The sequence below is a fragment of the Sorex araneus genome, chromosome 6 (assembly GCF_027595985.1).
Source record: "Sorex araneus isolate mSorAra2 chromosome 6, mSorAra2.pri, whole genome shotgun sequence".
NCBI lineage: Eukaryota > Metazoa > Chordata > Mammalia > Eulipotyphla > Soricidae > Sorex > Sorex araneus.
The window spans coordinates 23,306,013-23,328,981 of record NC_073307.1 but is presented as its reverse complement, the minus strand read 5'-3'; the positions used below and the strand labels follow the sequence as shown (position 1 = coordinate 23,328,981).

The 22,969-nt window shown below is 47.2% G+C and overlaps 1 protein-coding gene and 1 non-coding gene across 16 annotated transcripts in view; one reads left to right on the top strand and one right to left on the bottom strand.

Annotated features, from left to right (window-relative positions):
• FAM13B (family with sequence similarity 13 member B) overlaps positions 1-22,724 on the bottom strand; it is a 100,794-nt gene extending 78,070 nt beyond the window's left edge. For 14 of the 15 annotated variants that reach the window (XM_055144086.1, XM_055144091.1, XM_055144094.1 and 11 more), the window contains exon 1: positions 11,241-11,569. The gene's annotated coding sequence lies outside the window, so the exon portion shown is untranslated. Of the gene's footprint in view, positions 1-11,240; positions 11,570-22,633 lie in introns of those variants that run through there. The other variant, XM_055144087.1, reaches the window with a different exon arrangement.
• LOC129406172 (U6 spliceosomal RNA) lies at positions 19,360-19,466 on the top strand. The gene has a single exon (XR_008630835.1). It is a non-coding gene; the product is annotated as a U6 spliceosomal RNA (small nuclear RNA).
• Positions 22,725-22,969: the final 245 nt, after the last annotated feature.

The following is a 22,969-nucleotide window of genomic DNA, read 5'->3' as shown; positions in this document are numbered from 1 at the left end:
CACACCCACCTCTGGCCCCTACCCCACATGCTATGTATGATCTTTAGACAACTGAGTTGTGGTCATCCACACAACTTCTGACTTCCCCAAAGTGTTTGGGGGGGGGGGGATTTTTTGAGTGCAGACCATAACTAGCAGTGCAGAGGGGGCGATTCCTGGCTCTCTGCTGAGGAGTGACCCCTAGCAGTGCACAGGGGACCAAATATGTCAACCAAAATGGCGCCATGCAAAAACCTTAACTCCTGTACTAGCTCCCTGGCACCCTCCAAAATTTTCTAATTACTACTGATCTTCAAGTCCTGTGATAACAATTAACACATCTGATGCAAGTAGTATACACTACATTCATACAATAAAGTAAAAGTAGAAAGAAATAATCAGCAGGCCCGGGGAGGTATCTCAAGGGCTTAAGCATATGCTCTGCAGAGGCACAGGTTCAGTCCCTTGTACCACTGTCCCTCAAACAACCCGCAAAGCACCAAGCAGAGCAACCCCCAATACACTAAGCTCTGAGTATGGCCAGGTATGGCCCAAAAATAAAAACAAATAAAGGAAAACATAGGCCAGAGCAATAGCACAACAGGGAAAGCACTTGCTTTGCATGTAGCCGACCTGGGTTTGATCCCTGAGCACCACCAGGAGTAATTCCTGAGCAAAAAGCCAGATGTAACTGCTGAACATTAAATTTTTAAAAAGAAAAGAAAAACGGGCTGGAGCGATAGCACAGCAGGTAGGGCGTTTGCCTTGCACATGCCGACCCAGGTTCAATTCCCAGCATCCCGTATGGTCCCCCGAGCACCGCCAGGAGTAATTCCTGAGTGCAGAGCCAGGAATAACCCCTGAGCATTGCCAGGTGTGACCCAAAAAGCTAAAAAAAAAAAAAGGAAAGGAAAGAAAAACAAGCAAATCATAAGAGAAAAAGACACTTACTGTACAGTACCAATACATTTTTTTGTTGTTTTGAGGACCACACCCAACTTAGGTTCAGGGCTTATTTCTGACTCTACACCGGGATCACTCCTGGCAGTGTTTAAGAGCCATACGCATTGTCGGGGACTGAACCCGGGCAAGCACCTTAATTCCTACACTATCGCTCCAGCCTAATAACTCTTTTCATTTTTGTGCCACACCTGGTGTTTTTCAGGATTTACTCCTGGCTCTGCCCTTAGGCATAACTCCTGGCTGAGCTCAGGGGACCTTATGTGGTGCCAAGGATCAAACCCAGATTGCCCAAGTGTCAGGCAAAAACCCAATTTGCGGGGCTGGAGAGATAGCACAGCGGGTAGGGCGTTTGCCTTGCACGCGGCCGACCCGGGTTCAAATCCCAGCATCCCATATGGTCCCCTGAGCACGGCCAGGGGTAATTCCTGAGTGCAGAGCCAGGAGTAACCCCTGTGCATTGCCAGGTGTGACCCAAAAAGCAAAAAAAAAAAAAAAAAAACCCAATTTGCTGTACTATTGCTCTGGCTCAACCCTAATACTTTAAATTCATGTTTTCTTTTTTACAAAATAAACTTAAGTAATGACACATCAATATATTGTGATGTTAGCCACATTACTAACTATATTATTAAAACTTAAAATAGGGGCCGGAGCGATAGCACAGCGGGTAGGGCATTTGCCTTGCACGCGGCCGACCCGGGTTCTATCCCCGGTGTCCCATATGGTCCCCCAAGCACTGCCAGGAGCAATTCCTGAGTGCAAAACCAGGAGTAACCCCTGAGCATTGCTGGGTGTGACCCAAATAAAAGCAAAAAAAAAAAAAAAAAACTTAAAATATAGTGGCAGGAGCAATAATAAAGAGGGTTATGTGTTTGTCTTGCACACGGCTGACCCGGATTCGATCCCCAGCATCCCATACAGTCCCTGAGCACCACCAGGAGTAATTCCTGAGTACAGAGCCAGGAGCAACCCCTGAGCACCACTGGGTGTAACCCAAAAAGAAAAAAAATAAAATATATGAAATACAAATTCATTTTTATTATGTTTAATAGGAACCAGAGAGCACAGCAACAAAGAGCTTGCTGTGCACACAGCCAACCTGGGTTCAATCCCTTGCATCACAGACAGTCCACAGAGTCCTGCAGAAGTGATTCATGAGCACAGAGCCAGAAGTAAGCCCTGAGTACCACCAAGCATGGCCCATGTTTATATGTCCTCCCTACCACTTTTTTTTTAAAAAAGTGATTTCAGAATGGAAAAATAGTACAAGCACTTGCTTTGCATGCAGCCAATTCAGATTTAATTCCCAGCACCACACATGGATCCCCAATACCACATACTGTCAGTCTCCTCCTGAGCACTGCCAGGAGCACTGCCAAGAGTGATCCCTGAGCAGAACCAGGAGCAAACCCAGAGCATCACTGGGTATGGCTCAAAAACCAACAATGAGGGGCTGGAGCAATAGCACAGTGAGTAGGGTGCTTGCCTTGCACGCAGCCAACCCGGGTTCGATTCCCAGCATCCCATGTGGTCCCCTGAGAGCCGCTAGGGTTAATTCCTGAGTACAGAGCCAGGAGTAACCCCTGAGCACCTCGGGGTGCGACCCAAAAAGAAAAAAAAAAAACCAACAATGAAATTATATATATATGCTTATGTACATTTATGACTTCATCTTTGTTCCTCCACATGTGAAAACTAAAGAGCAGAATCCCAAAATCTTAACTGATGGTATCATTTCTAATGTACTTCTAGACCACTATCCCAACTGAATCCTCAAAGCATCCCTTTGATAGGACAAATAATCTTTCTTTCTCAGAAGAGAAACAATTCTAAGAATTCAAGAAAAAGGTTCAGAACTTAGTTCACATGGGAAGTTCCTTTTCCTTTGTTTACTACATTCCAATAAACTTTTCCACTTTTCAAACACAAAATTTTTTTTGAATAGAAAAAGTTTCAGGGGGCTGGAGTAATAGCACAGCGGGTAGGGCATTTGCCTTGTACGCGGCCGACCCGGGTTCAAATCCCAGCATCCCATATGGTCCCCTGAGCACCGCCAGGAGTAATTACTGAGTGCAGAGCCAGGAGTAACCCCTGTGCATCGCCAGGTGTAACCCAAAAAGCAAAAAAAAAAAAAAAGAAAGAAAAAGTTTCAAAGTTATTGAACTAGTGACAAGAATACTAACCTACCTTTTGGAGGACATTCTAGGCAACAATAACGATAATTATCACTGAAATTTTCATTAAAAATTTCAATTTTCAATTAAATTAAACTCAATATGCAATTCACATTGCTGCACATAGTGGGACTTTATGCAGCACATTTTACATTTTCATTGACATTCAGAAGGTAATTCACAAAACACTCATTTTTACTTGTAAGTTACAAAAAATATTTAGTGACAGGGGGAAAGTAGGTCAAGGGTTTGGAATACATGTATACACTCAACCCCAAGTTTGATCCCTAGCACTGTAAGTTCTGCCAGCTTTGGCACTGGTAGCCCCAGCATCACTGGTTCTGCACAACACCGAACCACTGTGCCCAAGTTATCAGGCTATCAGGTCAGCACTGCAGGGTAAAGCACTGCTAAAAGTGCTTTTCAGAGCCCCAATCAAAAAATGAAGTCATAGGGGCTGGAGCAATAGCACAGCGGATAGGGCGTTTGCCTTGCACTCGGCCAACTCAGGTTCAATTCCCAGCATCCCATATGGTCCCCTGAGTACCGCCAGAGATGATTCCTGAGTGCAGAGCCAGGAGTAAGCCCTGAGCATCACCAGGTGTGACCCAAAAAGCGGAGAAAAAAAGAAAAGAATTTGCTTGTCAGGGGCTAGAGCAATAGCACAGCGGGTAGGGCGTTTGCCTTGCATGCAGCCGACCTGGGTTCGATTCCCAGCATCCCATATGGTCCCCTGAGCACCGCCAGGAGTAATTTCTGAGTGCAAAGCCAGGAGGTAACCCCTGCGCATCGCCGGGTGTGACCCAAAAAGCAAAAAAAAAAAAAAAAAAAAAATGAAGTCATTTTTCAAAGATCGTAACCCTTTAAAATAAAAATGAGTGTCTTTTGAAATTAAGTTTCAAGGGTCATGGATGTAATTCAATGATACAACATATGCTTCACATACCGATATTCTAGGTTCAATCCCCAGCACTGGGGGAAAAAAAAAGCTAAAAGTTTTAAAAGTGATCTATAAACAACCACATGGTATTGTTCAATTTGGGGATATATTTGGGTTTTCAGGTAACACTTAGCAATGTTCAGAATTACCAGTATCAGTAAGTGCCTTAATCCCTGAATTATGTCTCTTGTCCCAAACTTTACAATTTTTTAATCCATTAAGACTAGTGTCTGGGGGACTGGAGCGACAGCGCAGCAGGTAGGGTATTTGCCTTGCATGCGGCCAACCTGGGTTTGATTCCCAGCATCCCATATGGTCCCCTGAGCACCGCCAGGAATAATTCCTGAGTGCAAAGTCAGGATGGAACACAAGTTGACCACATGCAAGTCAGATGGCCTATGCCATCGCCGAGTGTGACACAAAAAGCAAAAAAAAAAAGAAAAAACCTGGTGTCTGGTCCAAGTAAGAACTACAAAGTATCCCTCCTTGCCAAATATGAATTTACTATATCAATCAACAAGTAGTTTTCAGTTTTTACTTTTTCCTTTCCTTTATAATTGTATGAAATAGCTTGATATGCAGAACAAAAAATAATTATTTTGTGAATAAGTAAACAACTTGTTCTGCTTTCTATTTCTGAAACGCCAATAATATAATTTTGAGCTAGCCTATAAAAACTGTTTAAAATCAAAGAGATAAAAATCATTATACATCATACACACAATTAAAAGAAAACATTAACTATAACTGAGTAATAACCTAATAGAAAATACTTTGAGTTTTTCCTTTTTAGTAGAAATCTATTAAATTTCATTATATCTCAAACCCAATGCATTTTTTTTATTTCTTCTAACTAATGCTTTTAGCATGCTGGTCCATCAACCCATGACACTCTCCCCTACTTCGCTTTCCATTTTCAGTTATCTCCTTCTCCAACCCATTCAATCTGTCAATTTCTCTCAGGACATATTATTCCTTGACTCTAAAACATTCATCATGAGTTTTACAATATATTCCTCTCTGTTTAACTTGTTTCTCACAAGAGAGAATAAGCTCCTTAAAGTTAATTAGCTGAGGAGCTAGAGTGATAGGACAGCCGTTACAGCGTTAGCCTTGCAATGTGGCTGATCCAGGTTCGGTCCCTGGCACCCCATGTGGCCCCAGAGGCCAGGCAGAAGTTATCTCTGATACTGGCCTGACAGAGTTGAGGTTGGAAACTGTACACATGGAATTTGATCATGGCAGATTGTAAAGTTGGGTGCTATGAATAACTTTGTAAACTACAGGACCTCAATAAAAAAAAATATTTTAAAAAAGTTTGTTAGCTGATAAGTTATTATTTTTTAAGCTGGGAGATGGCTTAAAGGGCTGCAGCACATGCTTGCATACAGGACCCCTGGTTGAATCCCTGGCACCACACAGTTCCCAAACTGAAATGGAAGCAAACCTCCAGGGACTGAGCTGCATGCAAGCAGCCCCTCAGCACCACTGGGTATAGCCAAAAAACAAACAAGAAAAGGAAAACATTTAATGTTTTTGAGCCACACCAGGCAGCTTTCTGGGCTTACTCCGGGCTTTATGCTCAGGGAGTTTTAAGTACTCAGGGACCATATATTTTCCAGGGATGGAACACAAGTTGACCACATGCAAGGCAAGTGCCCTACCTTCTATACTGTAACTCCAGCTTCAAGAAAAACATTTTAATAATAAATTTCAAGTTTTTAAGTCTGATTATGTATAATTTACATATCATAATAAACACTAGTTACAAGGGTATTACTCAGTGATATATAGTAAATTTATTATAATTTAGTATAGCTACATCACTATCACCAAGTGATTGTTTAGATTGTGTTCCTTGATGCCTCTGCATTGAAGAGATAAATATCTGATTAGTGAATAAATTTGAGTTATTCTTGTAATCCCATTACAATTAATATCTTAGTTTACCACATGATTTAACATAAGTTGGTCTACTACATTCCTTTCCAAATAGCCCTCATTATTTCCCATTTCAAAGTTAGCCCCAAAGTGCAGTACTCAGGTTAGTCTACTGCACACAAGCAGAAAACGCCCAACCACTGTAAAGCTTGGGTTAGGGAGACAGGCTCAAATGTGTGGACACATACCTAGCATGCTTGAGGCCATGCGTTCCATCCTCAGCACCATATGACCTGTGGTTCACAGGTCTGAGCACCAAACCATTAGGATGACACATGGCCCTGAGGCACTGCTGGGGGATCCCCCACAGAAAAAAAGAGAAAACAGGCTCTTCTATACCACTGAACAGGGACTTTGGTCCATTTCACATGGAACCTACAACCTACACTTTCCCTGGACTGTCAAGAGTAAATTCCTCCTCTGTTACTTGTCACATTCACAAAGCACTATAGACAAGAAGTTCAGAAGCAGTAATCTCGGGGCTGGAGCCACAGCACAGCGAGCAGGGCGTTTGCTTTGCATGTGGCTGACCCGGGTTCGATTCCCAGCATCCCATATGGTCCCCCGAGCACCACCAGGAGTAATTCCTGAGTGCAGGAACCAGGAGTAACCCCTGTGCGCCGCTGGGTGTAACCCAAAAACTAAAAAATAAAATCCCCATACTAAGTTTCTCAACAGATGGGAAGTTTCTTTCCCTTCTACTTTCCAATAAACTTTTCTATTTAAAAAAGACAAAGAAAGGGGGCTGGAGTGATAGCAAAGCGGGTAGGGCATCTGCCTTGCGGGTAGGGCATCTGCCTTGCACACGGCAGACCCAGGTTCGATTCCCAGCATCCCACATGGTCCCCTAAGCACCACCAGGAGAGATTCCTGAGTGCATGAGCAAGGAGTAACCCCTGTGCATCGCCAGGTGTGACCCAAAAAGCAAAAAAAAAGAAAGAAAGAAAGGCAAAGAAAGAAAACTAGGACCAAAGATACTTCAACAGTTTGAAGGAAGCATATACTCTGCATGGAAGAGGTATAGGTTTAATGCCCTGTACGACCTGGTACTGAGCAATATCAGAAGCAACCCCACGGGGTGTTGTCACCCCTCCACTCAAAAACCCAGGTCTGGAATTGGCTCACATGGTGGAAAACACATGCCCCTGACATGTGCAGGTATCCTCCAGAGAGCACTGCATGTTCTCTCTACCACCACCAGCACTGAGTGTGACCCCAAAACAAGAACTACAACAAAATAACAAAAAAACAAAAATCAGTTCTAAAACAGGCAAACAATTTTCCAAAGAGATAAACAAATTAAAAGCCAATAATCAGGGCAGGGAGATGGCATGGACTGAAGCAAATGATTTGCATGCAGTAGGCACTAAGTTTGATCACCACTGAGTGTGATTTTACAAAAACAAAAAAAATCCGGGACTGGAGCAACGGCACAGTGGATAGGGCGTTTGCCTTGCCTGCGGCTGATCCAGGTTCAATTCCTAGCATCCCATATGGTCCCCTGAGCACCACCAGGGGTGATTCCTGAGAGCCAGGAGTAACCCCTGTGCATTGCCAGGTGTGACCCAAAAAGCAAAAAAAAAAAAAAGCTCTAAAAAGGCAAATGAGGGGCTGGAGTGATAGCACAGCGGGTAGGGCGTTTGCCTTGCATGCGGCCGACCCGGGTTCGAATCCCAGCATCCCATATGGTCCCCTGAGCACCGCCAGGGGTGATTCCTGAGTGCATGAGCCAGGAGTGACCCCTGTGCATCGCCGGGTGTGACCCAAAAAGCAAAAAAAAAAAAAAAAAACAAAAATAAAAAGGCAAATGAATTCATGTCAAACACCACTATCTCAGTGAAATGAAAATCAAAAGCACAAAAGAAATAGCAATTCACGCAAATAGATTACAATTTCCAAACAATTTTAAAAGGAATACTAGCAGGGGCCAGAGTGCTAGTATAGAGGCCAGGGCATGTGCCTTGCACACAGCCAACCCAGGTTCAATCCCAGACACTCCATATGATTACCTGGCCTGGCCAGGAGTGATACCTAAGCAGGGAGCCAGGAATAAACCCTGAGCACCACTGGGTGTGGAGTAAAAATAAGCAAACAAAAATCTACAGATTTAGTACACAATCCAACAATTCCATTCTTAGGAATATAACCCCTACATATCAAGTGAGACATCTGCACTCTATTGTTCATAGCAGTGTATCATTCACAAAAACAAAAAAACCAAAAGGTGGTGAAAACAGGGAAATGGGAGATAACACAACAGGTTGAGCACATGTTTTGCATATAGGAAACCCAAATTCCATCCACAGCACTAAATGTTCCCCAAACACCGCCTGGAGCAACTCCCCAGCACTGAAGCAGGGAGTACTCCCTGAGCATCACTAGGTGTGGCCCAGAAATAAACAAAGCTAGTGGTGCTGGAAAGAGTCCCAATGACTACCAATAGATGAAATGTCCAAGCATAATGTAAATACACACATGGGGCTGGAGTGATAGCATAGCGGGCAGGGCGTTTGCCTTGCTCGCGGCCGACCCGGGTTCGATTCCCAGCATCCCATATGGTCCCCTGAGCACTGCCAGGGGTAATTCCTGAGTGCAGAGCAGGAGTCACACCTGTGTATTGCCAGGTGTGACAAAAAAAAGAAAAAAAAAAAAAGTAAATACATACGATGGAATGTATTAATCAGGCTTAAAAACGAAAAACAGGGGCTGGAGCGATAGCACAGCGGGTAGGGCGTTTGCCTTGCACGCGGCCGGCCCGGGTTCGAATCCCAGCATCCCATATGGTCCCCTGAGCACCGCCAGGAGTAATTCCTGAGTGTAGAACCAGGAGGAGTAACCCCTGTGCATTGCCGGATATGACCCAAAAAGCAAAAAAAAAAAAAAAAATTTAAGGTTGATTACTGTACTTATGGAGTTCGCCTGTAGTCCAATATGGATGAACCCTGAAAACATGCTAAACGAAACAAGGCAGAGCCAAAAGGACAAATGAATGATTCAACCTATATGAAGTGCACAGAATACAAAAATACAAAAAAAAAGTATAGAGTAGAGGTCACTGGGGTGAAAAGAAATGGGAGTTATTGGGGCCAGAGAAATAGTAAAGCAGGTAGAGCAATTAGCCTTACATACAGCTGACCAGGTTCAATCCCTGGAACTCCACATGGTCCTGAAGCACCACCAGGAGTGATCCCTGAGTGCCCAGTCACAAGTCTGCCCTAAGCACCCTGGGGTGTGGCCCAAAAATCAAAAATAAAGAAATGGGAGTTATTGTCTACAGAGTTTGCAAAGTTCTAGAAATAGTAGTGATAGGTCCACAGCACCACCAATACACCTTAATGCCACTGTAACAGGCTTAAAACCACAGACTCTGTGTGATGGTGGTGATGGTGCCAGGAATCCAACCCACCACCCTCACAGATGCACCGCACATCCTCTGTTGCTGAGCCACATATATCTGGCCTTCTACAATTAAAGTTTTGTTGTACACAAGTTACCAATTTAATTTTTTTGAAAGCATAACAATATTTTATACTCTTACATTGACCAACATCAATATTAGTGAATAGAAGCATGCACAGAATGTTGCTCATGATTTTTTTTTTTTAAGTAGCTTTTTACTGGGGGGTAGGAGGTGACAGGTTACAATGTACTATATTCATTTCAGGGGCTGGAGCAATAGCACAGCGGGTAGGGCATTTTCCTTGCACGGGAAGACCTGGGTTCCATTCCCAGCATCCCATATGGTTCCCCAAGCACCGCCAGGAGTAATTCCTAAGTGCATGAGCCAGGAGTAACCCCTGTGCATCGCCGGGTGTGACCCCCCAAAAAAAAGTAAAATACTATATTCATTTCAGCCATTTTCTGTCCTAAAACAATGGCATCTAATAAAAAAAAAAAACACGGTAACAGCTATTTCACCCAATGTCATGTGACATTGCAGCGGGCCTTTCAGTGAGGATTTAAGCTGTGTCACAGATCCCTAACTGCTGGCACAATTAAATTGGAAAAAGTACTTCCCCAATCTTACAAGCAGGACAATTTAAGAAATGCAGAGGGGCTGCAGAGCATGTGCAAAGTAACATCCAATTCATTCAATTCCATTCAGCAAGTACCCAGGTACTGCAAGCTACCAAGAAGGAAAGTTAAAGACAGACATAGCCTCGGGTAAGCCCAGAAAATGAGTAATTCAAAGCTATTTAAATTGTCTGCCTATGAAAGTAAGCGCACCTCACCTACTTAAGGTCCTAAGTTACATTACAGAAGCTCCTGGGTACCGCATTTATTTTTCTTCGATTTTTAGATATTACGAAGGTAACGGCTAACTTTCCACGTACTTTTTATCTCCCAGGTATAACGGAACCCAGTGAAACTCTGCAACTGCCTTCTTAAAAGTCGGGGGTCGAGGGGGGGGTAGGGGGTCGGGTTTTCTGTGTGTTTCTGGTTGATCACAAACGCTCGCTAGCTGTGCAGACGCAGTCCTTCTATCACCCTATGCCCGAAACCCGGAGCCCCGAGCGAAACTTGATGCGGCCCCCGCCGGCCGGCCGCAGCCTTGGGCGGGGTGCCTTCTCGCCGAGTCCCCTGCGCGACGACAGCCCAATTTGGCCATATTCGCGGAGCGATTTGAGGAAGTCAGCAACCACTCGCCCCACGTGACCTGAAAAAACCGGGGGGTGCCGCCGAGCCCGGCAGCGATCGTCGCCCCCTTTTTTCTTTGCCTCCATCCGCTTTCCCCGCCCAGCCCCGAAGGAAGCGGGTCAGGGTGGCGGCCGCAGGGTCCGTGGCGCGGGCCGGGGTGGCCGAACAATCGCGGGTGGCCGGGCCCTGCACTTCGGAGGGGCGCGGCGGCGAGAAGGCGCGGCAGCTCGCGCGCACTGGACCGCCGGCAAAATCGGCGCCTGCAAAATCGGAGCCTGCCACACCCCCACACCCCCACACCCCCACGGCAGCCAGGCTGCGGCTGCCATCTCCTCAGGCTCCAGCATAGGAGGAAAAAAAAAAAATTTTTTTAAAGGGGGTGGCGGGGAAGCTCTCCCGACGAATGCCCCATCTGCAGTGCACCGCCCCCGCTCCCCCCGCCCCCCGCCCAGCGCCCTGACATACAACGCCCTTGAGGCCCACGCGGGGGTGGGTGGTGGGACCCGGGGGTGGGGGGCGGCGGGGGGGAGGGAGGAGGGTGGGGGGCGGGAAGGTCCGCGGCGGCCGGCGCATGCGCAGACGCCGGCGGCCGCCCGTTTACCCACCGTTGGAACCGCGACGCCCCGCTCCCCGGCCGCGGCCGCTTCTCCAGGATCCGCAGCGACGGCGAGTGGGCGAGAACGGAGGCCCCAGGTGGCGCCGCGGCGGGCGAGCGTCTTCCTGAGGCGGCCGCCGGCGGGTGGCTGAAGCGACGGCTGTGGCGCGGGGCCAGCCCGGAAAGCGACCCCCCCCGGGTGCCCCCGGTGGTGGAGGCGGCGAGGCTGAGGAGAGAGGAGGCGGGCGAGGCGGCGGCGGCGGCTGGCGAGGCGGCGGCGGCGGCGGCGGAGACGCAGAGCCTCCCTAACGGCGAGCGGGAGGAGAGCGGAGGGCGGCGGGCGGGGGCGGGGCCGGACGTGACGCGCGTGGGAGGGGCGGGGCAGGCCCTGGGGCGGGGGCGGGGCCTGCGCGTGGCTGGGGGTCGGGGGCCCCGCCCCGCCCCCAGCCCCCGCCCCCAGCGGTCTCTGGCGGCCGCGGGCCTGGCTGGGGTCCGTGGAATTGGCGGTTGAGAATTGGCGGCGCTTCTCCCCTCTGCCCCCACACCTGGGTCTCTGGGGGTGCGAGGGAGGTGTCGGGTAGGGATCCTCCGGCACAATCGGAAAGGACCGAGAGGAAAACGGGCGAGGGGATGACAGAGTTAGGAAAGGGCGATTCTGAAAGATCGAGGTCGCCCTCGGTCTCCCGGGAGGGGGCCGTGCGCCTCCCCCCACCCTCTGCAGAAGGACAGGGTGACCCCCGCGGTGCTTGTATCCAGTTGAGCACAGAAACCTTAACCCCCCCCCCCAAAAAAAAAAGCCATCACTGGACAGGCATCCAGCAGGGGATGACTCAGGTTCCCATTAAGCTTCTGGGTGGACCCTACCCGCCCCCCAGCCTTGCTCTTCGCCTGAGGACCTCACTACGGGCGGGAGGGGAAGCCTCCGGGGGAGGAGGGGGCTCAAAAGCCCTCTAGGGATGCAAGCTCCAAGGGAGCTTCATAATAACTAGCACTTCAGACACAGCTAAAGGCAGAAAGGAGGAGGTGTTGGCTGAACCTAGAGACTTTGTACTTGCTCTCGAAGCCCCCCAGACCCACCCTGCAGCTCCCCCCCACACCCCAGCTGCGCTCACAGAGGTGCGGTATTCAGCCTTCGCCTTGCTTGTTAGTCTGTTAACTAGATTTGAGATATCCCTGCTTCTGGACTCCTTCGAAGCAGGTAAATCCACACCTGCACAAAGAACTCTGGGCGGCTGTAAAGATATAAGCCAGCAAGCAATTCGGTGTCCCACTACCTTACCAGCGCTGGGGTCAGTTACCAGGAAAATGTACAAATAAAAGCCCTCAAAAAAAAAAAAAAATAGGACAGGACGAGGCTAGGGAGACAGTCCAGTGACTAGGGCGCTTGGCTTGCACGCCGATGAACCAGGTCCCATCCGGTCCCCTGTGTACCGCCAGGAATAGTTTCTTGAGCTCAGAGGCAGCTGTAAGTCCTGAGCACCGCTGGGTGTGGCCCAAAAACCAAAAAAAGAAAAATAGAACAAGAATTTTTAGAAAGGAAAGTCAGAAGGGTATTACAGGGGTTAAGCCGCTTGCCTCGCACATCACCGACCAATGCCAGTTGATCCCGGGGTACCGCATATGGTCTCCTGAACACTGCCAGGAGCAATCCCTGAGCACAGAACCAGGAGTAAGCCCTGAGTACTACCCAGTGTAACCCCAAATTTTAAAAACAAGCAAAAAAAGGAAAGAAAAGGAAAAACAAAGTCACCCTATGAGATGATCTGTAAATGTGTTACAGAGGCCAGGATGGATCCCAAATTTCATCAGAGAGTCAAATAAATCATCTGCAACCTGTGTCCCCTGCCCTGTTGATGGTGTCATAGAAGAAGGGAGGGGTCCATAGAGTCTAGAACACACATCATCGAACACGATTATGTTATGGGCGCCCACCCTTTACAGGACAGGGAATATAGATTCTAAAAAAAAAAAACGGTGTCCACCAGGATAGTTTGGATTTTTTATTGAGATTGTCACTCACTCACCAAGCAGTTATTAAGTGTTTACTGTGTTTTTGTGTTTGTTTGTTTGTTCTTTTGTTTTTTTCTTTTTGGGTCACTCCCAGAAATGCTCAGGGATTACTCCTGACTCTGTACTCAGAAATTACTCCTGGCGGTGCTCAGGGAACCATATGGGATGCCAGGGATCAAACCCAAGTCCACAGCATGCAAGGCAAACACCGTACTCTCTGTACTATCACTCCAGCTTCAAGTGCTAACTATGTCCTACCCACATCAACAAATAAGATCTCGCCTTTATTGAATTTATACCCTTAATCAGGATTGCTTCTTAATCAGGATACCTGACAACCGACCAGTAAAATCAGTTGTCACTGTCACTGTCATCCCGTTGCTCACCGATTTGCTCGAGCGGACACCAGTAACTTCTCCATTGTGAGATTTGTTGTTACTGTTTTTGGCATATCAAATACATCACAGGTAGCTTGCCAGGCTCTGCCATGCGGATGGGATACTCTCTGTAGCTTGCCAGGCTCTCCAAGAGGGGCGGAGGAATCGAACCCGTGTCGGCCGCATGCAAGACAAACGCCCTACCCACTGTGCTATTGCTCCAGTCCTGGGTATAATTTTATATTGGGTATAATTTGGGCATAAAATTATATTGAGTATAATTTAAATGCAGATTTAAATTCTGGGTACTCTGTAAGAACATCCAAAGGCAGGGCTGGACTGATACCACAGTGGGTAGGGCGTTTGCCTTGCACACGGCCAATCAGGTTCAGTTTCCAGCATCCCGTATGGTCCCCCGAGCACTGCCAGGAGTAATTAATTCCTAAGTGTAGAGCAAGGAGTGACCCCTGTGCATCACCAGGTGTGACCCAAAAAGCACACACACACAAAAAGGAACATCCAAAGACTCTGAAGTAGTCTTCCCATCACACAAGGGGTCTGGCTGGTATGAATAAGCAAACCCAGTTAAGAAGCCCTTGTCCAAGGCACAAGGCTGGTACTAGTCATACCATCTACAAAGCCTTTCTCAATTAGCACATTCACATCATGGTTTATAAATCAGCTTTTGTTCTTTAAGCTGAATGATAAAGTTGTTTGCTCCAAATTGTTGTCTCAAAGCCTGGTTAAGCTTAAGTGAAGTAAAGTGAGTTTCTGAATCTGCCAAACAGGGACCAGACAAACTCTGTTTTCTTAACAGCCTAAGAGAAGCTCCTGCTGCACTCAGCCTCCTGTCCTTCTGTCAACATCTTTTTCTTTTTTTCTTTTTGAGTCACACCCGGCACTGCACAGGGGTTACTCCTGGCTCTTCACTCAGGAATTACCCCTGGTGGTGCTCAGGGGACCATATGGGATTCTGGGAATTGAACCCGGGTCGTCTGCGTGTAAGGCAGCCTTACCCGCTGTGCTGTCGCTCCAGCCCCCTTCTATCAACATCTTACATGGAAGCTTTACCTGTGATTCTGTGCTTGAAGAACACGAGCAGCATGATTGCTTCTAAAACTTGCTTCTTTCACTAGCAAGTGAAAGCAAATCACTGAGAACCCTGAACCCAACCTGCCTATGTAATACAGGCTCTTGGTGACATCACTGATTGTGATACCCAAGACTCAGCTCCCAAAAGACCTGGGCTTCCTTGCCTTTATGTGCGCTACTCCCCAGGCATGAGCTCTTGGAAGACAAATGAATTCAGTCCCCATTTGTCCATTTTTCTGTAAAACTCAAGTGCTGAAGCCGGAGCGATGGTGCGTGGGTAGGACTCTTGCCTTGTATGCGGCTGACTGGGGTTTGATCCCGAGAGCCCAGCCAGGGCGATCCCTGAGCACAGAGCCAGGAGCAAGCCCTGAGCAACACCAGGTTTAGCCCAAAAACTAAGTGCATGTCCTTGATCCTTTTATAGACCCTACTTTATAAATAACCAGTAGCTCAACATGCAGGCTTCAGAGGTATATTGGGGAAGGACCCCACTTGTGCAGGGGGATAGTTGGGGGATTAGATGTCCTGGGGATTTGAACCAGAGTCTCAGCTGGTATAGCCATATGCAAAGCAAGTCCTTCCCTTCTGTCTAATCTCTTTGGCCCAGGGGTATAATTTCAAACAAAACAAAATTTTTATTTTATCTTTTACCATCCCTTAAGAGCTAGAGCGATAGCACAGCAGGTAGGGCATTTGCCTTGCACACAGCCAACACAAGCCGCGTGTCTGTCCCTCTCGGAGAGCCTGGCAAGCTCCCGAGAGTTTCCCCCCTGCACGGCAGAGCCTGGCAAGCTACCCGTGGTGTATTCGATATGCCAAAAACAGTAACAATAAATCTCACTATGGAGACGTTACTGGTGCCCACTGGAGCAAATCAGTGAGCAACGGGATGACAGTGACAGTGACCATCCCTTAAAACCTATGCAGTCTGCATGTCTGATTCAGACAGGTTCCATGGGTTCTGTGGTACCCCTTAGGAATAGGAAGTTCTATGATCATTGAGTCACAAAATATAAACTGGCCCTCATTTCCACCTGGGGACAGCGGGCTCAGTGCTCCCTGTGGAGAGGGGCCCTCATCATTCTGGCACAATCTGGGCTTCCCAGGTCAGCAGCCAGACCAAAGGAAGAGTGAAAGAGATCGGGGAACTTTCAGAAAAGTTTCTTTGACTTCTGATGTTAACACTCTGGGATCAGTCAGTGTTTAAAGCTGCCTTTTTATGATGGATACAGTTATAATTATTTCAGAAACCACCACCATCCCCAATTGTCAGCTAGTTTTCCACCTAGACTTCCCCGGAGCTGTCCTTCAAGTCTGTCTACTTCAAGTCAGTTGTCCATTCCTCTCTCCGCCACCAGGAATCTAGTGGCCCACCTCCACCTCCAACTCTTTGTCTCTGTTCTCTCTAGGGGCCAGAGAGATAGCTCAACGGGCTGGAACACATGCTTTGCTTGTGGAAGGAAATGCCCTGGGTATGACCAAATAAAAAATAAAACAAAAACCTCTCTCTCTAAGCATCTTTTAGGGACCTATCAGCTAAAATCTAAGATAGCTGTCAGTCTGGCCCGCTTACAGGTCACCCAAAGGATACCCATATTGTGCAAGTGGTGGGTACCATGCCCCAGTGCCACCCTAGTGCCGTTCTCTTCATCCTTGCAGATTGGCATGTTTATTTTGAGAGTTTGCCAGCAGGTGGCAGTATAGTATCTGATCCCAATTAATTTGGTTGTGAATTTTTCTCTGGTTTTTAGGGGCCACACAGGACACCGTGCTAGGCTTATTCCTGACTTTGCACTTAAGGGTCCCTCCCGGCAGTCTCAGGGGCCAGGGATCAAACCTGGGTCAGCATGTGCAAGGCAAGTGCCTACTGGCTAAACCATCTGTCCAGCCCCTGGGGGTAGGGGGGTAGGGGTGAGGGGTGGATTTTGGTATTTGGGCCACACCCAGGGATGCTGAGGAGATACTCTTCACTCTACTCAGGAACTAATCCTGGCACTGCTCAGGGACCTTATGGGATGCTGAGGATTGAACCCGCATCTGCCACATGCAAAATGCCCTGCCCACTGTACACCACTCTAGTTAGTTCCTCATTTTCCTGCAAGCACTGTTTTTTATGTTGTTGTGTTTGGTTTTTTGTGTATGTGTATTGAGGTTTCAACTGGCTGCTTGTTTGTTTTGGATTGTGGTGTCTTTGTTTTGAGGCCACACCCAGAGGTGCTCAGGGCTTACTCCAGCCTCTGCCTCAGTTATTGCCCTTTTTGTTCAGATAAACTGAGGCATGCAGGCCCTCCCAAGGCAGCTCAGCCTCTGCTAGTGCTTTTCTTAGCCTGTTTCTAGTCAGGCATGAGACAAGTGCACCCACCATCTGCAAGAGACTCGGCATTTGGCTCTGAGTAGATCTGTGGAATGCCCCTCTCAGTGATCAGGCAGAGTCTGAGGCCAGAGAGCTAGTACAGGAGGTGAGGCGCTTGCCTTGCACACAGCTAACCCAGGTTTGATCCCCAATGCCACATATGGTCCCTCAGGACATCTAGGGGTGATCCCCAAACAGAGAACCAGCATAAGCCCTGAGCACCACCGGATAGAACCCCAAAAAGACAAGAACCACAGACAGCATAACGGCAACAATCGCCAAAGAAATATACTTCACTCATTCTCATTTGACTTTTTGTAACTTAATGTGAGTATTTAGAATTACCTGATTTTATCTAAACTCTTATTTCTGGGAACCCATTTTAGAACTCACTTAAGTGTGTTTCTGGAGAGAGAATGTCGCAGAGAGGTTGGGGGGGGGGTTAGTTTGGGGCTCTTAAATCTTGGTGCTTAGTTACAATAGCAAGTCTCAACTGGGAGTGAGTTTTTTTGGCCATATCTCGGAACATTTCTTTCTTCTTGATTTCTGGGCCACATGCAGTGATGCTCAGGGGTTACTCCTGGCTCTGCACCCAGGAATCACTCCTGCTGGTGCTCAGGAGACCATAAGGGATGTTGAGGATCAAACCTGGTTCATCCCTGTGCAAGGCAAGCATGTTACCCACTGAACTATGGCTCCAGCCTCTGGAGACATTTCTTTTTTTTCTTTTTTTTTTTTTTTTTGCTTTTTGGGTCACACCCGGCAATGCACAGGGGTCATTCCTGGCTCATGCACTCAGGAATTACCCCTGGCAGTGCTCAGGGGACCATATGGGATGCTGGGATTCAAACCCGGGTCGGCTGCGTGCAAGGCAAACGCCTTACCCGCTGGAGACATTTCTTAATTGCCAGAAGTGGAGAAGTGCTGTTGTTATCTAGTAGGTAGAGGTCAAGGTTGCTAACTCCTACACACACACACACACACACACACACACACACACACACACACACACACACACACACACTATCTCCTGTGTTACCTCTAAGGCAAAATCTTGTAGCAGTGTCTTCACTTGATAGGCTTTAAGTGATTGCATCACTTTTTCAGCCCTTTTCTGTATACTTTACATGTCAATGTGGAGAACCTACTTTAATATACACTTTGTGTCAAAAGGGGCATTTCAGTAGCTGTTTTGCCAGAATGAGAATGAGAAATGACCTTTCTAAGATGCAGCCTGGCAAGAAAAGAATTACTTGAGGTAATGCCTAAAAGGAAAGAAAAGGGGAAAGAGAGGGGTTGGGGTTTGGAGGGAGGGAGGGAGGAGGGAGAGAGGGAGAGAAAGGGAGGAAAGGAGGGAGGGAGAAGGAGAGAGAGAAAAGTGCCTGCCTGCCTGCGGGGCTGGAGCAATAGCACAGTAGGTAGGGCCTTTGCCTTGCATGAGGGTTCGATTCCCAGCACCCATATTGTCCCCCCCCCAGCACCGCCAGGAGTAATTCCTGAGTACATGTGCCAGGCAGTGCTGGGTGTGACCCAAAAAGCAAAAATAAAAGTGTCTGGGGGCTGGAGTGATAGTACAGCGGGTAGGGCGTTTACCTTGCACGCGGCCGACCCAGGTTCGAATCCCAGCATCCCATATGGTCCCCTGAGCACCGCCAGGAGTAATTCCTGAGTGCAGAGCCAGGAGTAACCCCTGTGCATCGCCGGGTGTGACCCAAAAAGAAAAAAAATAAATAAAAAGTGTCTGCCATGGGCGGGGATGGCGGGAGGGAGAATGGGGACATTGATGGTAGGTGTATACACTGGTGCAAGCATGGTGTTGGAACATGAAATGATGAAATCCAATCGTGAACAACTCTGTAACTGTGTATCTCATGTGATTCTATTAAAATTATTTATTAACTAAATAATTACTTGAGGTAGATTTTTTTGTTTGGTTGGTTGGTTTTGTTTGGTTTGGGAGCCATATTGGGTGTGGCTGGGGCTACTCTGTGCTTGGCATTCCCTCCTGGCTCTGTGGTGTCGTGCCAGGGATCACACCTGGGCCTCCTGGGGCCTGAAACGATAATACAGGAGGTAGGGCACTTGCCTTGCTCAAGGCCAACCCGGGTTTCCTCCCCGCAACTCTGTATGGTTCCCTGAGTCCCTCCAGCAGTGATCCTTGAGCCAGGAGTTACCACCTGAGTACAACCGAAATCCTGGGTCTCCTGCATACAAAGCATACTGACTTAGCCCACTGGGCTATCTCTCCACCCCAAGGTTATTTTAGTAATTTATTTTCTATAATAAAATTTTATATAGTGCTCGCTTCGGCAGCACATATACTAAAATTGGAACGATACAGAGAAGATTAGCATGGTCCCTGCGCAAGGATGACACGCAAATTCGTGAAGTGTTCCATATTTTTTCTTTTTTTCACGGTGGTTCAATAAAATATTTCTTAAAAAAATAATAATAATAATAAAATTTCATATATATATATATATATATATATATATATATATATATATCACTGTCACTGTCATCCCGTTGCTCATCAATTTGTTCAAGCAGGCACCAGTAACGTCTCTCATTGTGAGACTTATTGTTACTGTTTTTGGCATATCCAATACGCCACAGGTAGCTTGCCAGACTCTGCCGTGCGGGCGTGATACTCTCGGTAGCTTGCTGGGCTCTCTGAGAGGGGCGGAGGAATCGAACATGGGTCGGCTGCGTGAAAGGCAAACGCCCTACCGCTGTGCTCTATATATTGCAGGGGCAGGGGGTGGGTTACTCTACTTGGAAGACCTGGGGTGTATCCCTGTGCCTATCCCTGAGATTCTCAACCTCAACCTTCTGGGCCAGCAGTTCTGCGCAAGGTGGTAGTGCTGGGAGTTAACCAGACCACATCAGCTGTACTCAAGGGCCTCCAGGCTGTACCAGGTACTGCCCAGACACCCTGTGGACCTGGGGGTCAAACTAGGGTCAGCTGTATGCAAGGAATGCCCCTGAAGTCCTGTACTCTCTCTCCAGTCCCAGCAAGAGTGCTTTTATGAGCCAGAGAAACAGACATTTGTACCCCATTTCCCTGAGTGGAGGCGCTAAGCCTCTCAGGAGAAAAGTGCTGAGTAAAATCCCCCTGGGAGGATGATCTTTCTGCTGCAGCCCCAGAGCAGGCTACAGATGCATCCACACGGTCTGTGAGAGCAGGGAGCTGCTTTCCGAAGCACGCTCTTGTCATTCATAGAGACCACACACGGACACGCCTCCCAGTCTCACGGGATGCTGGACTCACCTCGAGCTATCAGTAAGGGAATTTGCATTATTCAAGTGTCCTCCTCCTTCTCTCACTATCGCATCTTTGACCAAGATTCAGGACTAGCAGGTAGATTTGTTTCTGTTTAGTCAAGAGTGGAGTTATAGGAGCTGGGGAGACAGCACACGGAGGAAGCAGAGGCCAGGCATGTGGTAGACCCTAAGTGGGACCCCTCACACTACAATGCCTATCCTGAGCCACCATGGCCAGAAGTGGCCCCTGGGCCACAGCATCACTGGATGTTACTCTTAAAAAAAATAAAAGCAATGCAATGACGGGGGTCAGGCATAGCTCAGCTGCAGAGTACCTGAATGAAGTCAGTGAGGCCACAGGTTTGGTGGCCAGCATTGCTCCGTGTGTCAGGGCGACCCCATCAGCTCTACTATTTGGGATCCCAGTGTCACAACTCAGTGGCTGCTGATTATTGCAGAAATGACAGCAAAAATGAGAAGGGAAGGAGAGGTCAAATTATATATTTGTTTTGGAGACACACCTGACTCTACTCAGGACTTCTTCCTGGAAGTGCTGGGGGGACCAAATATGGTGCCAGGGATTGAACCAGTATCAGCCACATGCAGGGCAAGCGCCTTACCCGCTGGGCCATCTCTCCAACCCTGATTTTATTTTTCATTCAATATTCCTAAGACATTAAAGCACACAGGGAGGCAGCAAAAGGAAAAAAGACATATGCCATTCCCACCAAGGCTATCATTTTAAAATAAGAGCAACTGGGCAGATACTGCAGTGGGTAGGATACTTGCCTTGCATCGGCTGAACTGGGTTTGGTCCTCTGCATCCCTATAATCCCTCCAGCACCATCAGAAATTATTCCTGAGTTATTCCTAATAATTCCTGAGCCAGGAGTTATTCCTGAGCATCACTGGGTGTGGCCAAAAACAAAAGCATAAAAAAATAATCAGTACTTATGAATATTCCAGTGTTATATATTTGGAATAATATTAAACTCATAGACACACCTGTATTTGAATTCTAGTCTTGTTACCTACTAGCCAAGTGGCCTGGTCAAGTTACCCCAAGCACACCCATTGATAAAATTAGAAAAATAACACTGAAGAGCTGGAGAGATAATTCAGTGAGCTGAGCACATGCTTTGAGTGAGGGAGACCTGGATTTGATCCCCACCATCACACGGTCCCCCCCAACACCACTGGGAGCAACTCTAAGAACAGAGTAGTCACTAACAATATCAGAAGGAAGAAATGGGGGGAAGGAAGGTGGGAGGGAGGGAGGATAAAAGAGGGAAGGAAAGAGAGAGAAGGAAAGAAAGAGAAGGTCAGAGCGATAGTACAGCAGGTAAGATGCTGCCTTCCGTGCAACCAACCCGTGTTTGATCCCCAGCATCTCATTTGGTTCCCCAAGCACCACCAAGAGTAATTCCTGAGCACAGAGCCAGGAGTAATTCTTCAGCAGAGCCTGAGCATCACCGGGTATTCCCCCCAAAAAAACAAGGGGGGAATTTAGTATGCACACAACTTTATAAGCTATATACTACAGTTTTTTTTATTCTTCTCATATACTGTCCTTAGGTACCTAAAGAAGCTTCTAAAAATGTTTATTTCTCCAAAGCATGAGGCCCCATGTAGAAGTCTGTGTTGGTCAAAGTTGCTAAATTTTTTTGTTTGTTTGTTTCTGGGTCACACCCAGCAGCGCTCAGGGTTTACTCCAGACTCTGTATTCAAGGTTCTGGACCACTCCTGGTAGACTTAGGGGACCGTGTGGCACTGAGCATGCACGGTAAGCACCCTACCCACTTTGGACCCACGGTTGCTAACTTCTTGACCAATTATTTTCAGATGAAAAGCAAGAAATCTCAAACCCTGGTGCTATATAGATATTCTATACCTTGTGAATTATAATAAATGCAAGTATATCTCCTCCCTAATTAGAGGCATATATACACTACCCATTCATACAATAAGACATGTACTTCAGATGGGAAAATAAATGCAATTTTGTGAATAGGAAAACCAATTTAATATGGAGCTACAAAATGCTCTCAAGGTACTGGAGAGAGAGTACAGGAGGTAAGGTATTTGCTTTGCATACAACCATTTTGATTGCAAACCTGGTTCAATCCCTGGCACCATATACAGGTCTCTTTAGCATCACCTGGTGTACCCACCCCTCAAAAAAAAGTTGTCAAATTCAGCAAATAAATTGATTTTCTGCTTCTGAAATTATTTGGCTCTTCTGGGGAAAAAAAAGAAAGAACTAAAACCTAGAAAACTTAAAAATCTTCTCTTAAGGAAACAACTCACCATTTGAAAGTAGTTTTGTTGAGTCCTCTGAGAAATGCAACAGAAATCTGCCTGTGCCACTCTTCCCGGGACCACGATGCCTATGTACAAGAATGTGTGTTCTTCACCAACAAAAAAATAGTGCTAGCTGCAGAGAGAAGAAACTGTTCCAGGGTGTACAAAGCCCACGCCAAAATCTAAAATAATGGCAAATACTGTTCTGATCTCAGCAACCCAAAGTAACCTTTGTGCCATTAATTTACTAGATATATGTTTCTTCAGCAATTATCAGTCACTATATTAGAGAAGAGAATCATGATCTCTAACCTTGGGGCAAAAAAATACCCTCATTTTGCA